Source organism: Temnothorax nylanderi, unplaced genomic scaffold (genome assembly GCF_030848795.1).
Source record: "Temnothorax nylanderi isolate EJ_2023f unplaced genomic scaffold, tnyl_v1.0 TNYL_tig0077_pilon, whole genome shotgun sequence".
NCBI lineage: Eukaryota > Metazoa > Arthropoda > Insecta > Hymenoptera > Formicidae > Temnothorax > Temnothorax nylanderi.
This window is the reverse complement of record NW_027249139.1, coordinates 854,578-872,055: the sequence shown is the minus strand read 5'-3', so window position 1 is coordinate 872,055 and position 17,478 is coordinate 854,578.

The window sequence follows — 17,478 nt, the reverse complement described above, 5'->3', positions numbered from 1 at the left end:
TAAATCAATTTTGCGTTTCCAAATTTGCTTCGCATTATTGACAGACGTGCAATAAGCTCAACAAATAGCGTATACTTATGAAGCAATGCCATTTACCCAGAGATAATTGCGAAAGTCTTCGAATTATTTAAGACATTAGCGCGTCGTATCTTATGTTTGTCAAATAAATTTCGTAAAACGACGATTTCGCGAGTGAAATTGTTTACTTGGTAGAGGCGGGCTGAATATCGATGATTTATCGACAATTCGATTTCAGTGAAGCGAGTCCATTTACATCGCGCTATCGCGAAGCGATAAATAGTGCGTAATTTTTTTTTACGTGTCGGCGAACGCGAACGAGAAATCAAGAATTACTTTTCAGCCACGCTCACGTTCCCGGGATTCTCGATATAGCTTATTCTCGGAAATGTTTCGCTCGAGATAACTCGAGAGAACACTTGTAGAATCAAAATTGCACGTGTCATTCGCCAGAATGTTTCTTGTCATAGAGATACTGTTGTTAAACTTTCTAAAAACAAATCTAAATAAGAGCTATTGAAATTGTATGTATTTGTTTTTTATATATAGCGGATGGAGAAATAGTTACAATGTAACAATTAAAAATAATCAAAACAAAAAAAAATTTGAAAGATTTTTAATTAGATTGTCGATAAATAGTGAGACGATAAGTAACGACATTCATTTGAAGTTTATCGTTTTATTTATTGCGAGACGCGTGGATATTCATCTCTTGAGAATCTATGAAATTTCATTATTCGAGTTTTAATATGGAGAGACATGAGTGTTCGAACGGTCAAAAATACAGAACAGAAAGAATTAATTATAGTGCAATTTTGAATCTATCGTTTTGATCACGAATAAATAGAATGAGAAAAGCAGGGAGATACTTTTTCTCTGCACGATCTCTCGTACATTTATTTCAAGTTTTCTTACTCCGATTATGACATCGTTGTTTTCACGTTCTTCCAAGTCCTCTTGTGGAATGTTTAATTACAGAGCTGACGTATTGCGATGAACGTACTAAGCCAACATTTATCGTTTCGCAACAAGATACTTAGAAAAAATGAGAATTAACCGTGAGATAAATTAGTGTTCCTCTCGACGGTTGATCGTCGATAGTCTAATCAAGTCGCAAATTCTATGACGCTAGCAAAAGCTAGAGAGAGATCGAGGTCTGTGTTGTTGCGACGTAACTAAAGAGGAGGGAATCAAGTGAATAAATTCGATACGCGAGATTCATAGACTGCGCATTTTCAAGTTATGGGTATCGGACAAAACATCGCCAGGGAAGAACAAGGATGAAGTACAAGCCGATAAAATGAAGCGGGGTGGGGGGGGGGGGGAGTAGTGCCACAATAATGCTAAGATCGCAGAAGCTGCGCTTCCTACTGCGTGTGCTCGAGTTACTCGCGACTATCAGCCACTGATACGAATCCTGTTACAGCGTAACGACTGATGATTTCGCTGTTCTGATTTGAATACCGATTTTGCGTTGAAGCTACCGTTCTGCGCTTACGAACTTTCCGTATACTCCACGGGATGGGAAAGGTTAATAGATTGCCTAAAGGGCGCGCGTTACATTATCGTCATTAGCTGCGTTCTCCATGTTCGAGTGACTTGGTTCAACAACCTGATCGGGCATTCTTAAGATTTTTCGAGGTCTCTAGCTTTTCGTCACGATGTGGGACAAATAGGAAACGGTCTCGAACGGCGAAGAAGTTGAGGCGTATGAAATGACGGCGAATTATTGCTCCTGAGAAAGAGGAAACCCCGAAAGCAATAAGAAACCGTCGTCGTCGTTGTCGTCGTGTTCATCTTTGTCGTCGTCGTCGTCGTCGTCGTCGTCGTCGTCGTCGTCGTCGTCGTCGTCGTCGTCGTCGTCGTCTTCGCCGCCGCCGACGCCGCTGCCACCGCAGTCACCGATGATGGTTTCGTGGAGGTCAACGTCGGTTGTTGCTCCGGCCCCCCTGACGTCGCTTGGCCCGCTCGTCGGTTAGTGGCCCCCTTGTAAGTTAGAATTGCTGATTCTGTTCAGCACGAAGTTCCCTTCCTCCTCGACTTCACCCCTCCCGCTCTCTTGCTCTCTTCTCTCTTCACCGCCCTGGGTATCCTCCTCTGCCAATCTCTTCCGCGCGACCTCCTCGCCGAGTTTGTTTCTCGCCGAGGCTGCGTATCACACTTTGTTGCCTGCCAACTGCACGCCATTCAACAATGTTGCATAATGCCTCGAAGAGATCGTCGGGTTGCACGACCGGCTTGACCGAGCTGGCTCTACCAGACGATACTCACGACGACGAACGTCGTGATCCTCTGATCAGCGGGGAAACCGCGCGATTGTGGGAAGAAGATGATGTTTCGCAATCTTGATTACGCGCGGACATCTAGAATGCGTAAGCAAGTGCAAGCAGATAGACCGTACAAATGTAATAAGCAAACTTTTCCCTAATATCTGTCATCATTTCGTACATTTCGAGAGCCACTCAAATCGTCAATGCGGTTGCGAGTCGCGAACGGGGAATGGACGCTGGGTGAACGAAAAGCCGATGATACTCAACGGCAAAAGGTCCTTTCCTCCTTCTCTCTCCTCTGTCATTAGCGGAGACTCTCGTTCTCGCTGTTTCGTTTATTTCAAAGGCGAGTCTTAATTGCGCTTATCGATTGCCGCGGTCACGGCGCGGCGAAAGGAACAAGGTTCTCCTTTCTTGTCATTCCATCCACCTCTCTCTCCCCCTACCACCCCTCCTTTCTCTTACGCTCGCTCAATCACACGCTCCGCCTCTTATCACTGAACAACGACGAGCCTCTTCCACCGTCGCTGCCGCCGCCGCCGCTTTTTCTCTTTCCTCGCTGCATATCCTTCTGCCTTGGGAGTCTTGGGACGCGGCGCATTGTTCCACGTTGAAGTGCACTCTACTCGGAGCTGCAACGTCGTTCTTGCGCGACTTGTCGGAAAGCGCCGCTCGGCAAATTGGCGAGTCCAACGCATTTCAGGCATTTCAGCTCAACTCCAGACGAATCTCTTCGGGATTGTTCGTCGGGCTGGACCAACAATCCCGTTAAAGTGAGTGCGAGAGAATCCTACGGGCGAAGGTTTATTATGCGTAATCGCATATACGGCAGACATAATTTATTTACACTTTTCTTTCGCTACCGCGAATCTACAATGGTAAATCGTTTTAAGAAGATACCGAGTCTCTCTCTCTCTCTCTCTCTCTCTTTCTCTCTCTTTACAGCTTAAGCTCCTCCCTACAGCGAAGCTGGCGGCGCGAATTTGGGAAGTTTTAATTACCCCGCGACCGTACTTACGGGTTAATCGGCCCGGGGAACACCAGCGGCTTTATAGTGCTCGGGAAGTTTGGTTCGTCCGCGGACATTAAACGCGGCGTTTCCAATTACGCCGCATGCATCTCGCGTCTCGTCAGTGTGCGCGGTCGACGTGCACGCGCGTGCAAACCTCTCTCGTTGATCCGCTCGGAGTTTCGCAAGCCTGGCGGTCATTAACCTTACGCGAAAATGGATAAGACGGTTCGGTTCTGGCAACGTCGCCGCTGTACCTATAGAAACGCGCCGGCATATATACCAGGGCATACGTATAAGTGCCATTAAAAGGTGCCGCGCGGTACAGGGCGTTCCAGACGTCGCGTATTTTACGTCGAGTGCGCGGAAACTGGAGACAAGGAAACGCGGTCCTTTACGACGCGTGTTCCGAAACAATAGTAACTCGTACGAGCTCAGAAGGGATATTTGTATCCCAGCTCGCCCAGCTGGGTAAACGGTAATGGCTCACGCGCGTAACACGTTAATAATCAATAAACACTTTACAGTGTCGTTTAAACTTTAGCGTATCCGCGAGATGCGTTACGCCAACCGCACCTATAACCTTCTAAGCTCCGACATGTGACGAAGTGTGCTGTATAATAAAATAACCGGCCTTGTAATGAGATTATCACTGTGTGCGACGCGCTACTGGCTCTTTTAAGGTAGCTCTCGATGGCGACAGAAGACAATTATCTTTTAAACGCGCACGATCGTCACGACGGTTAGGCTAACGGTAAAAGATACGTTCTATTACTAGCCAACGAGTGGAAAATAACACCGCTATCGGTTCTAAGTTACAGCTTGCTCCAGTTTAAAGTCGTTATTAAAGACCTCCTTGCGGTTCGTAACGAGACGCGACAGATAAAACTAGGGTGTGAAAAACACGACGAACACTCGTCAATTATTGCGTTCTATTATTAATTTTCGAAATGTAATTACATTATAATCTATGCCGATCGTCATCGTGCTCGGATTAATACTCCCCGTCTTTTTTTTGCGTCGTAATTTATCTCGCAATCAGAATGTTGTTAAGTGATTCGCGATAATCCTTCGGTTAGCGTCGACATGCGGTATCAATAGTCTCAAATGAGATACGGTGATTTATTAAAGACGATTTAAATGTCGATAGTATTCGCGTATCTTGAATTATGAATTATAGCGAGGGAATAAACGAACAGTCTCATAGTAATATTGATGATGAAATAAACGAGACTCTATTCAGAAAAGATTCACTCTATGGAATCACGCCCCAATTTTATTGCGCGCAACTGAAGATCGCATACAGCACACAATTTTTCATTCACATTGCGACATATGCGATGAACATTTCTACAAAACTTGTTCTCGCGATCCTTCCGCGTGGAATCATTGATTTGAGCGGAAGTTAGAAAAAAGCTTGGTCCCAGAATGTTTACGCACCTCTGACGTGAGAATTTTTGGCAATCGACGCGCCTCCTTTCAACTGATTTGCATCTCGATGCTAACGCGCTCATTAACGACGCTTTCGAAAGTTCGCGGTCGCAGTTCTCTTTTTATTACCGGCATAAATGACTTCATTCGCGTGACTCATCGTCTCGCGTCTAGCGTACGAAGTATACCATAAGCGCATACTATAGCCGCATGACGGTCACTGGAAAACCGCACAACGTGGAACAGCCGATTTCGCGAGTTCTCGAAGCGCGACCAATCGGTAGTGTCGCTTTCCAAGCATCGGACGCTCGACTCGAACCCTCCAGATGCTACTCCGACTGTCAGGTCTGACAGTTTTAAGCGTTCGATTGCACAAGAACCACTTTACGGGCGTATTTTTACATTATCACTCGAGGGACAGCGCGACAGGCTTGACGAGTCTATAAAATTCAACAGGTTATTTGTCAATAACCAGTATAAATAGACGTAGCTCCGCGTTTAATAAAAATTAATTTTTCCTACCTGTGCTATCTAATATCATGTTTTTATTCGTGGCGTTTGAAAACATCTGACGAAATTCGACTGATCGATACGTCATCGAGAGAACGAACGCTTTTTTTCCAATAAGATATTTCGTAACCAATCGAATCTCACTCACCACACCACTCACGAGAGACATTTATTCGTCAGAGTGTAGCGCGCGTCACTTTACGATAAGTAATAGCGTAACGCAATTCTATAACTCGGCATCACCGGCGAACAAGGTTCACGATTCACGATAACTGTACACGAGTAATATTTTTCTCTTTATGAATATCAAGTGATTCGTTGAATTGTACTTCTATGTGCAATTCTACTGTAAGTCTCTTTTCTTTGTCGAGAGACAACGATGTACGTTCGTATTATACCTCAACGTTTGTCACGCGGTCGACGTTCCTTGCAATTACGTGGTCATTGGCAGCGGGTAATTACGTCACTAGAGACAGAAAGGCTTCGTATGTATCTAAAAGGCGAGGCGGTTTCTAGTGTGAGAAATTCGTATTCCTGAATAAGGAGTTTACGTAACTCAAAGCAGGTAAGGCTAGTAAAACAAACGGCGCGGCGGCGCGCGGCTATTTTACACAAATTCGTTTCGCGAATCTAGCACGGGAGAAAGTGTTGCCTCCGCTGACCGTTTCATTAGCATTGTACATGTGTGACGACATGTCAGCGAAGACTGTATGACTGCGTTTCCAACTTACGCCAAGACAATAGCCAAAACGAAGACTATACTCGCGGTCGCGTCATCTATTTTCGTGGTTTGATATTTAAGGGAAAGAACGTGTATTTCTGATCTGCCGATCGACTCGATGTCATTGATCAGGACGCGATCCTGATAGGGTTAAGGCAACACCTCGGCAGATAGGTCTTCCGTGAAGGCTAATATCGACGGCGCGGCGGCGACGACGGTGACCGATCGCGATCTCCGAAGCGTTGCGAAATACCATCGCGCAATTTGATAGCGGATCGAAATCGATCGGTCGGCTTTTGAATTTCCACGATTACACGGCAATATGAATGCCGTAGCGGCCTTTGCTCGGCTTTCACCGACTACCGGAGGCGAGCGATTTTTCTTCGACGTTCGCCGCTACCGGTCAGCAAAGTCGAGGCTTAAGGAAATGTCATGGCTGCGCAAATCTTGACCGACTTGATATCTCGCACGGTCGCGTGTTACGTCAGCGTGGATAACATCTAACAAAGATATCGAATTGGCGTCGCAAAAACTTTTCCGATTCGTCGATCGAGCAATGAATTCTATCATGTGCGGCAATCTCTCATTCTAGAAACTATAGATATTTCTAGATTTCTAGAGTTCCTAGATGGACAAATTTCGTTATTTCTGTATACAATACCATAAATTTTAAAAATTCTATGGACACTAAAGATTTCAAATTTCTTCTGTCTTTCTTTATTGCTCCCTATATTTCTTTCCAAACGTTTATTCAATCATGTTAACAATTATATGGTGAATATTCTAAGAGATTGACAAAAAAAGTCGCCAAAATTTTCAAAATTACGAAAACTTGCGGAAAATATTGACAAAACATTTTTTTTGTTTGCTTACAGATTTGACGATACGTTGATGAGAAACGGCGAAATGGTACATCCGAAACCCATGTTTTCTTAGAAACGACGCCTGCTTCCGACGGAGATCCGAGGGAAGAATCATCGTTCGATCCCGAGACGAGTTTAACCCTTACGGCTCTTGCTGTAGAAGATGCGATTTACAGAGGAGAAGGAAACGCCAATGTCGTTATCGCGCTGCCACACGTAAGTCGTTAATCACAAATTTTTTTCTATTTTGTATATTGCATTTTGGGTCGTTTATGTCGCTTAAAAGTATTTCATGAACATGATTTGACTCATCGATTGAGAAATATTCGAAATATTCAAAGAGCAAGAAGTCTCAGCTAACATTCTTTTTCTTTTATTCGCTCACCGCTCTTTTACGCTTCGCGAGTCTTGTCGATGAACCCTCGAGAATCATTCTCTTGAAGATCTCCACGATTCCGCGACCAAGTAAGACAAAGCCTGGATAAACTCGGATTTCTACTTTGCTCTCGCGGATTCCGCCGTATCGCGACGTGACGTGTGTATGGTCTCTTCTTGATCCCATTCTTGAACTACTGCCGTTCGCAACTTCGTTAGTCGATTCTTTTCTCGGTGTCCTCGTTGATTTACAATTCAACTCCTTTTGTTCGTTTTTCAATATAAATCTAATTTTCTAGATCGCGTTCAATACACGAATAAAAGTATTAACGGTGTTTTACTTTTACACACGTACACATAAATATGTTACACGCTTCTAAATGGAATAATTTTCTTAGGAAGCTTTAAAAATGCGTAAGTATAGTGTCGAAGAGAAAAACGGAGAAGCCCGTCTTATAATACCTGTGCGACTGCTAAATGCTGTTTATAGCGAATAGCGAATTACATAAATGCAATATAATTAAGATGCAAATGCGCAAAAACACGTGAACAGCTACTCGTCCGCAACGCAAAAATGCCAATCGCATCAAGTAAAAGAGGGAAGGAGGGCGTTTCGAGTTTCGAGCCTCTCCCACGATAATCGATCGTACGAGTTGTCTCGTCAACAGATAAGAGCACACGCAATTTCTTCGCGTGGGCTTCGCACAAAATTCTCAGGTTATCGTCGCGCGATAATAACTTCGCAAGAACGGCCTCGAATACAGTTCGAGGAAAAACACGTTGATTGTTAATAACGCAATTATTGTAAAAAAAAAGATGATTGAGATTCTCGCGTTCGTGTTGTTGCGTGATTCCGCATCGCGAACATTTCCGACGAGGAAAAATCTATTGCAACACGAAGAAATAGAAATCTGTAGACAATGAGAGACGCAAGAAACACGGAACAGTCTGTACGAAACACCCTAAATTCTACACGCGTGGTGCGCGTGGTACTTTTCTGACACACCCTGTAATTAGCGAATAAGTAATAACTGCGTGACCAATCGGGAAATGTGTTTTAATAATTGTACGTATACACGAACAATTGTGCCTCTACGTGGCAGGAAGGGACGATCTCGCGTGGGCGTAGCCGCGTGTTTCTTCAGGACGTGGACAAACGATCCATAAGCATAAATAATTTTGTTTAATTGCCCACGACGCGACGTCCACGCCGACCGCGCTCTCTTATCTCTGCCGTTTATTTATGCTGATCGCGTCGTCGTCGTCGTCGTCGTCGTCGTCGTCGTCGCAGGAAATGAATTTTTTTTCCATTTTGCGCGTCTCCTCAGGTGCGCATTTCGAGGGATCGGATACGGTCGTATCGCGATACGCCGAGCGAACGTGCCCGTCGTTTCCATCCGATGCACCGCGGACTTTATCGCGGATCGATAATAATCGTATAAGCGTGTATGTGTGCAAGTGTGTATATGCTCTCAACTTCTGTGACCTGGACTGAATTACCGTTATCGTATGTTGCGATGGATACGCAGATATCTCTCGAAAAATCATAATTACTATATCGGAAAGAGCGCGAGATCATATCGGAAATTATGCCACGGAGAGATTACAGTTTATGCGATTCTTATTTTCTCTCATTTGTCTTTACTTATATTTATATATCGCAAACCTTTGGTACCCAGATCAAATTTTAAGCAGAAAATTGAGCGTTTTAGCAGCACCTGGGCGGATTAGACGCTTGTATAACGCTGATAACGTATTAAATTTCTACTACGTGATTTCTCCTGCCACACACGAACGATACCTCATTCTCATGTCACGCGGTCGCCGCGCACGTCGATGACAGCGATGCGTGCACGCGTACTAACAGCGTAACTCCGGATCTTCGTTGCGCTCGTCGACGAGTTGTCGAACTTGCATACGGTCAGCTCCGTTCGCGGCTGATAGGGCAGATAAAAAAAGTGGATTGGAGCTGTTCTTTCGGATACTTGTCGATATCTCTAAAGTATCGACGATATCGGCAGTATCGAGAAAATGTATCAGTATGCGGTCACGCTGTATTAAAAATTTCAAAGCATGGAATTCTCCACTGAATAAGCATTAAATAAGCATAGAGCATCGATAATCGCAAATTTGTCTGGTTCGCGGTGGTAGGATGTACCGACTTCTTCTTCTTCTCCTCCTCCTTTTCTTTCTCTTTGTTTTCTTTCCTCCCTTTCGTCACGTATTCCTCTTCACGTAGCGACCTTAACCTGCGCGTTGAGTCATCCTCGCCGTGGGTTTTATAATTTTATTACGTGACTCGGCTGCATCGACTTCGAGGGACTATCGGCGCTGCGAAGGGAGAACGAGCGCCGAATAGAAAAACTTACGAATCGCCGTGAGTGCGCTTCGAGACTCGAGACTCGAGACTCGAGACTCGAGACTCAAGACTTCAGTCTTCGGAACGCTTAGCATTCCAATACTGTTTATAAATAAAAGTTCATTGCGCATTTTTTCGTCTCTTCAATTCTCGATGACTTTCGATTCGATACGTCTATCGACGATCCTTCGGTTCTCGCGATTCTCGGAAGGAGAGTTCTTAGGATACGTTTTGTCGTGCTGGCTGTTGCTCGCACGTATTGGTATCGGGCGGAGAGTAAATTAAGTCGTTAACCGCGACACACCAGCTGCTCGGAAGCAAAACGTCGTTACCCCGTTGATATACCCGCGAACGTTTCGTTATCTTCCTGCGCGCCGCCGCGCCGCGCCGCGTTTATCGGAACCAACGGCTTTACGACGGGCTCTAACGAGTCCGTGTGTTTGAATCGTTCTCCCGACTCGTTCTTCTTCCAACCCAACCTAGCACAATGTTAGTAACCTGGTTTCGAGATGGCGATAGCCGTTCTGCTCGATACCCGACCGCGATACGTGCCACGTACGACCAGTTTTCCTAGTAATGGCGAAGGATTCCTCCCTCAGCGTGTCTCTCGTTGAACTATGCGAGGAGGGGATTCAGGGCGCAAAGCGCGAATGTATAATTGAAATTTAGACGAGGCTTTATCTTTTGAGGGCAGCCTCGGCAAGCATTACGAAGGCTCATTCATCAACGTGAGGCGACTCATCGTTGGTGACGTTGGCAGACTGCGAGTTTCGAGAACTTTGATCACGCGAGGTACGCGACTTCGATCCGATGCATGCGATGCCCTTCTCTTGCACGATGCCGTTCGACGTTCGTTGAATCACATCTCGATTATCTCAGATTCTTCGTGATCACAGGGATTACGCTATTTTCTAAGTGCATGCCGATAGCGACGTCTCATTAATGGTTATACGCACGGCCAATGATATATCCTGGACGACTAGCATGGGCCTTGACGTTACCACAATCGGTATTTGTTTCGCGAAACGCTATTTTCTGTCCGCATAATCGCGTACGCAATCGTCGTAGCCTTTGTAGCCTCTAATCAGCCAGAAATTGCAGTTCGATACGCCTGCGTGCGTATGACGAATTATCGTCGCGCCATTAGCGATGTAGAACCAAATGGAACTAGATGGAAAGATTATTCAATTCGTGCTTTACTGTCAGCTGAAGGAAACTAGGTAACGGCAGCGGAGGGTCGGGCAATGTTTGTATTCAACCGTCGCGATGTGATCGGGGTTTCGCGATCCGATCGATAGGACGTATCGATCGGATGTAAAACCACTCGCGAGTCGCGAGTCCTGCTCTTCCCATCCGCTCGTATAATAACCGTTCGGCCTGTCCGGCCATTCCCCGCGTCTCGCTCTTCAAGGTACGGATAATTGCGCGCGGCCTATCTCTGCTTAATCAGTCATAGATCGCGGAACCGATGCGCGCGTGCACACGGCTCCGCAGTCCGCACCAGCGATCGTCACGCCATTGGACGTGTTGCAGCTCGCCCGGAGGGAAGACGGGAAGAGGATTCGGGGGTGGGAGCGAGCAAAAGGATAGAAAGGGAAGAAAAGGGTGTACAGGCGGAAGAGGGAGCGAGTGGGACGCGGTAGTGAGTAACCGCGAAGCGGAGTCTCCCCGCGCGCGAGAGGGAGATAGAGAGAAAGAGAAGAGAGGGGCGCTTATGGGAGAGCGGGTCAAAGAGAGAGAAAGAGGGACCATTAACCGTTGGCCGTTGACCCCCGGTTGACGCGGCGGGGATGTACGGGCGGGTGGCGGGTGGTGGAAGAAAGGAGGGCACTGAAGTGGGGACCGCCGACCGATCGATCCTCCGCGCGCCTCAGAACTCAGAACTGTGCTGGCGATCGCCAGGTGATGAATGGTCGGACGTCGATCGATGGATGGCTTCGGAGCGATTTGTAATTAATACGTTTCCACGGTTCTTCCGAGAGTTCCGGGGGTCGTCGACCCTTACCTACCTATGTGTCCACTGGACAGTCGCGGTATGAAACTCTCCGAGAAGATTAATCGTTTATTTTCGTCTCTTTGTTACAGCGGGATCCTTCTCGATAATAAACATCGCCGTTCAATCTTTGTTATTACCTTCTCTTGACGTCGTTGCTTCATGCGAGAACGCAGGCTGAGATCACTCTTCATCCGTGCTAAACGCTCTACCGTTTAGAAAAACGAGACGATATCGGAATATGGTCGCTGAAATACGGTCTCGATTTATTCACGGGGAGATTGGTAACCGGGGGACCGCCGATACTACCCGCGTTTAACCGCGAAACTCGTCGCGGCGCGACATTTTCGGCGGGGAATTAACGCGCTCGCGCGCATTATGCGGTGTGTAGCTGCAGGCGCGACGTCGTTCCAGCGTTGTTGAGATTTCCGCGTGATTCCGTGTCCGATCTGTCGCGAGCGGGCGGGAACGGGTCATGTTGAATTTAATGAGATCGCGCGCTGGACCACGGTTCGCCGAAGCGGGCATCCGGTCTCTCCTTCTCCCTTTTTCCCTTCCACCCTCTCTCTATCTCTCTCGCGTTGCGCTGAATCGAAACGAATCGGCGTCGATATCGATTTCCTGCTCTGTTTCTATGTTTGGACATCCTTTTCGTTCGTGTGCTCCAACGATGCGCGAGTTCCGATCTAATCTGGACTCTCGCGACAGCAGTTACGTCACTTTTACAATGTGTTCGTGGAGTACCGCGTTTGTACAACGGGAGATAGTTGACAAGGGTATCCTCAGAAAGCGCTGAAAGCCGCGCATTGAGAGCGTATCGAATGCGATACACTGTGTATACATTTACAGGCTTGACCCGATAGTACGGCGCGTTATCCTTATCGGACTCATACATGGTTATTCGACTTGGTCACATTGCGTTGCGTAAAAAAAAGATGTTATTTAGTCTCGGGGTCACTCGTACGTAGATTAACTATTAAAAACTACTCGCGTAGAAACATTGCAACAGTAGGCAGCTTAATGTAAGCGGCAGTCACGTCGACCGTTTCAACGAGGTCGAAACGCGCCTCGTGATCTCCTGTTTAATTTCGCTTACGCAACTGTAGAAGCGATTAGCATTTTTTGCTGTGCTTCGTCCCGGTCGAGATGTTGTTCTACTATAGGCAATTAATTTAATTCGCGTTACGGATCGTTTGCTATTCAATCTTTATATAGCGCCGTGCGTCGTGAATCTATCACTGGCAAGGATAAGTCGTCAATTATTATTGTCAAAAAACCGAAACTGCAAGAAATCAATATCACATTTCTTCTCGATATTTTTCTTTTCTATTTTTGAATACGCGGTCATTAACATTAATAGTAATAGTGACATTATAAAACAAATTGCATTTTAACACGATTATAGCCTCTGGCACGATTTAAATTTATATAATTTTATTATTTCAACGAATTTAAATTTAAATATTAATTCATCCAGTATTTTTAGATATGCCGTAATCGCATGTATTTTCTCCGCGTGGAGATACTTTTGTTGGCAGACCTCGCACGAAAAAAAAACGACGCACGCAGGCAGGTATATACAGCCGCATTAATAGACGTGACGCATGAAAAACTTGCAGCCACGTCAGCCGGCTTAGCCTATATATCGATTGGCGGTTCACGTTGGGTCACACGCTCTTGAGAGATTTGCCGAGAGGCGCGAGAAATTGAACGTTCCAAATTGTATTGTGTATTTTCACGCGGACGCGCTGAACGCATGTGAATTATGACGGCGAATGTCGTTGTAAAACAATGCCGCATGTAATATGCAGCATGCGCGCATGTTAAAAAGCTTAAGTGTTGCTCTGTTTAACACGCTTTCCTGACAGTCATATATTAACGGCGTTGCCTATAAGATCTTTCATCGACTTAGATTAATTAAATACGTATATTATTCCTGTGTAATTTATGTGCGTAAAGCGTTCGTGTTTTCCTCATATTTCCTCGCAACAATTGCTACTTGCTGAATGTTACTGAACGACTGAAACTCGATAGAAGATGGCTCAATAATTCTGTATATTCCGAGAATTCTTGATTTTCTGATGTCCCGTTATCTCTCTAAAAATTATTATTATTTTTACTTAAATATTTATGGAAGAGATAATCATTTTTATCACAACTTATATTTACCTTCATATTGCATTATGTCATACATAAATGTCTTCTGACAGATATTGTGCTATAATTGAAATTCATAGACTTCAAGATATAAATCTGTCACTATAACGGGAGCAACGAACAGTTGACTCTTTCGATGTATTTAACAACTTTTGCAACAGCTCGTCTATATATATTTCCACCCAATATTTACGTCACCGTTTTTTTTCTTTTTTTTTTTGCAATAATTGTACATCGACATTGCTCATCTCTGGAGATCGCGCCTGTAATCGAATTATCAATAGTTCGCGCGAATATCGTGGCGAACGGTCAGCAAAGTGGAACGCGTAGCAACTGCCCGTCGAGTGTTCACCGTACAATCATTATTGGGCCGACGCGACGGGCGATCGAGCGTTCATCTCCTGTCTTTTTACATGACAAAAACGTCGGCCGACTAGTAGTACAGCCGGTTTCCTGTATAGAAGACCGGCGCGCCCTAGTAATTAATGTCGTCGTTTATTGCGATACTTTGAGAGTGATTAGAGCCCGTCCCGAAAATCGCAGCGAGTCACCAAACGAAACATCGATCTGGCCTCAGCCGCTGGACAATCATTTTCAACGTTGGTGGACTGTCCGAAGTAACTTGGATCAATTTGTTCGGGAAAGCGACAAAATCCGATTTTCACGGGTTTAATACTCATCTAGAATCGTAATTAGGACGCGATCGTAGATCGAAATCGTAAAAACGGACGCAAGGTGCCGGAACGATGGCGCTTAGTCATCGCTCGTTTTTTCCATGTAAGATTACCAAATTCGACATGGTTCGCGATATTTGTCGATAGCCGTGATCGAGCGTGTCGATCGCCGTGCCGAAAATCACAGCGCATAATGCGCCACGCTTGTTAATAACGGTTACATTCGCCTGCTTGTCCAAACCTTACGAAATTGTTGCGAGTAATGACTGCCTTTCGAAATCCCGAATAAGATTCGATGACGGACGGTTTCGTGTGTAATAAAAATGTTGCATTTGGAAGGATCTGGCACCGTTGGCCTTTTCAGAAATATCAATAATATATATATTTATTATTACATTATTAATTGTTTTACGCGTTCCGTCCAAGAGGCTCCGGATTGTCTAAACGTCTAAAGAATACAAAATGTTCTCGAATTTCGAATTATCGGCATTCCTCTCATTTGGAGAGTGTGAGAAGATACACATAATGTAGTGGACGAGAGAACGAGAAAAGCTTAAAAAAGGGACGATTACTCAAATATCGTCACCTTAATACTTGTCGTGGTGCAAAAATTAGAGAACTCGCGGGCGAATTAAGTTTCAGAGTGTCCTAAAACCTTGGCTTCGTTCATCGATTAATAGGGTTCGTAAAAGCCGTGACGAAGTCGAGCATGCCTGGAAACAACGGACGAGAGCGGCTTGGCCGTTATCTTTAACCCGAGAATTTTTCATAAAGTCGACCTACATACTCGCCGCCTGCAGTGTCGCCAGGTTGGGAGGAATTGATCCGCTCCTGATAACGCGAGCCACCTTACATACTTGCAAGCGGGATCGCATAGAAAATGCGGGGTCGTTTAATTTGTTCAGACAGACCGAGACCGCCAACGCCAACGGAAGGAAAATAGATACGAACGCGCTATTGTCCACCTTGAATCTTTTTTTACGCTCACGCAATTTTCTTCCTACGTATGACTTTATAAATAGAATGTAATTTTGCACGCGCAATTGTGTTTACAGCGTAAGCATGTCGAATTAAATTGTTCAATATTACACGCTGTATACTTATAATTAGTATTCCATTCGATGTTTGTCAAAAGATAAGAGCGTTTCAAGATATGCGATCGACGTTGTCATGGCTTTATTGGATTTATTTTTTCGTCTTTCAGGAGCACACGGTAATACGATTCCGGAAGTCGTTACCGGGCGAGGTTTCACCGGATGGCGGCAGAACACGCGTGCAGCGGGAGGTGGGGTACGCCAGGAACGTGATTTCCTGTTTTTGGGCTCTTACGTGCAGATCCCGAAATTGTTCGTTACGACGCGGCCGATATAGCCAAATTGTCGGACGCCGTCCGCCCTCTCCGACCAGGTAAATTGTTTTCCCACACGTCAGAGATATCGCACCGTTCTTCATCGCTCCTCGTATTTGCATAGAATATGCAGAGATTCCCACGAAATATATTGGCTTCGAAAATTGAACCGTTCACGAGCCTTTGTGATTTTGTGTAATTAGCCGCTACATTCGGTTTTACGCGTCTTGTATGTGTGTGTGTTTTATTGTTTTTTTTTGCACGCATCCAATTATCATACACACACATCCCGTATTATTACTTTCTCCGGCAGAATATAAGTTTTCCAATATTTATACGTAATCGTGATGTTCTTTCTCGGGAAGCAAACGCGAACAGCTGCCGCGTATCATAACTAGTTTCGGTCGTGCCATCTTCTCATTTTATTAAGATAGGTAGTCGCTGAGTTATTCTTCGTCGGCGCGTACACCTGCCACCTTATTTTTCGATCGCTCCGGCCGAATAACGATCTTTCCGCGTCTGAAGCCTCCCGAGACACCGGGTTTCTCGTGCACGCGAGGAGCCTGGAGCTGAAATTTTCATCGATTTCGTTGCAATATTGTGAACAACAGGCGATCGGTTGCACCTTACTCTCGTTCTTTTTTTTCCATGCCATGCAATCGATCGTATCGGGCTGCGATATTACAGATGTACGGAGCGTCTGTAAAAGAGAACTGTTCATCTCAATTATTCGAATCAATTGGTCGATATCGGACGCTAATGGACAGATCGTCGCTAAGCTCGGCGACTTTAATCAACTTTGAATTCGCAAATTCAATTGTTCTCGCAATATAAGCACAGTCAGCGCAACTATTCTTGTCGTTGCAGAATTCACGTCGGACAGCTATTAAGTATAGCAAAATATTACCGCGATAAATGTTACAATGCCGTCGTGTTACAGAGATTGTTAAAAGAATTTCTTTTTTTTTTTCGAGTATATATTTTTACACTTATGATAATACGATGTTTGATTGACGTACGTCTCTCTATATTCGCATTCGAAATCGCGAGATTTTAATAACGTTTTACAGCCGAGATTTAACCTGTTGTATTAAATCGCGAAGAATTAGATATATTCTCGCCGTTAATAGTCAACGGCGATAATTATATTGATATTTTATCTCGACGGCTTTCTAACCGATGGAGTACGCTCCTCTCGAAGTCTCGCTTCGCCGCGAAGCGACCGATGCAGTAGGTAGGTACACAGAAAACGGTTTCTTCCCCTTCGAGAGCAATCTACGGTTAAAATGTGCAATATCCATCGCTTCTGCGTCTATATACTCGTGCGCGACCAACCATATATATTTGCCCACGAATCTTTGCGATTTAATAACATTTACCGTCGTATCGGAACGAAACGATCAGCGCGATGCATTCCATTTCTCGAGAGTTAATAAGCATGAGTTCTCGAGAAGCAGCGGACGCGGCTTTCCCACCGAGCGACGCGATACCGGCGCGTCGATCGATAGTAAACTTACTTACAATGACTTATAATTCAGCCAAATGTCGCGGGCTCCGACCGGCGCGGAGCGGCGGCGACGGTGACTGGTGCTTTTCGTTCGTGCTGGGAAATAAAGTGCTATGCGCGCGTCCGCCTCGGCGGACTAAATTTACGACGCGCGGCGGCTCCTGCGGGCTGTCTGCGACTCACACTCTCCGCCTGCAGCTGTGCGCTCTCAAAAAGATGACGTCGCCCGACGAGAGAAGCGTC